We start from the raw sequence: 711 nt of genomic DNA on the forward strand, positions 1-711 counted from the left end.
TGGCAAGTTGGTCCTGACATTTAAGATACGATTCATCAGCCTCACTCATCCCCGAGTGGCATTATGTGAGCAATAAACCCCAACCACCCCTTGGATGTAAACCTGCACCGGCTCACTCTGATTGGAGCACTTTAATTACTCACTAAACCACCAGGCGCCATAATTTGGTTATATGGTTGCCATCCAGCATAGTATATGGTTTCATCTTGTACAGGAAAACATTTGGCTTGTCACTCAGTGTAGAGTCACTCATAGGCATAAGGAAGAGGAAAGAATGAAGGAAAGAAAGACACAAGAGGGAGTGTAAAGTCACTTGCAGGCAGAAGGAAGAAAAAAGAATGAAGGAAAAAAAGAAGAGGAAAGAAGGAAGAGAGGAAAGGGCAGACACCCGACAGCTGCACTACATCGCGTGAATGGATAGTGAGCGCCCCCACCTACATACCATCTACATCCACTCAACCCCTTAACCCTGGGTGACGACCATAATCTATCTAGCAAAACATGCTCTACACCCCAGGTAACCACTATAGTTGACCTAGCAAATTTGGAAAAATTGCAGGTGTTTTCCTCCATATCTTAGAAAATCGTGTGTATATATATATATGATTTATACAGTATCTATATATCTATATATCTATATATATATATATATAAAATGTGAAAAATTGCAGGTGTTTTGCAGGCGTATACGTGTCAGTATGGTAGTGACAC

Source organism: Coenobita brevimanus, chromosome 86 (genome assembly GCF_032717465.1).
Source record: "Coenobita brevimanus isolate Jiangsu-jjx chromosome 86, ASM3271746v2, whole genome shotgun sequence".
Taxonomy (NCBI): domain Eukaryota; kingdom Metazoa; phylum Arthropoda; class Malacostraca; order Decapoda; family Coenobitidae; genus Coenobita; species Coenobita brevimanus.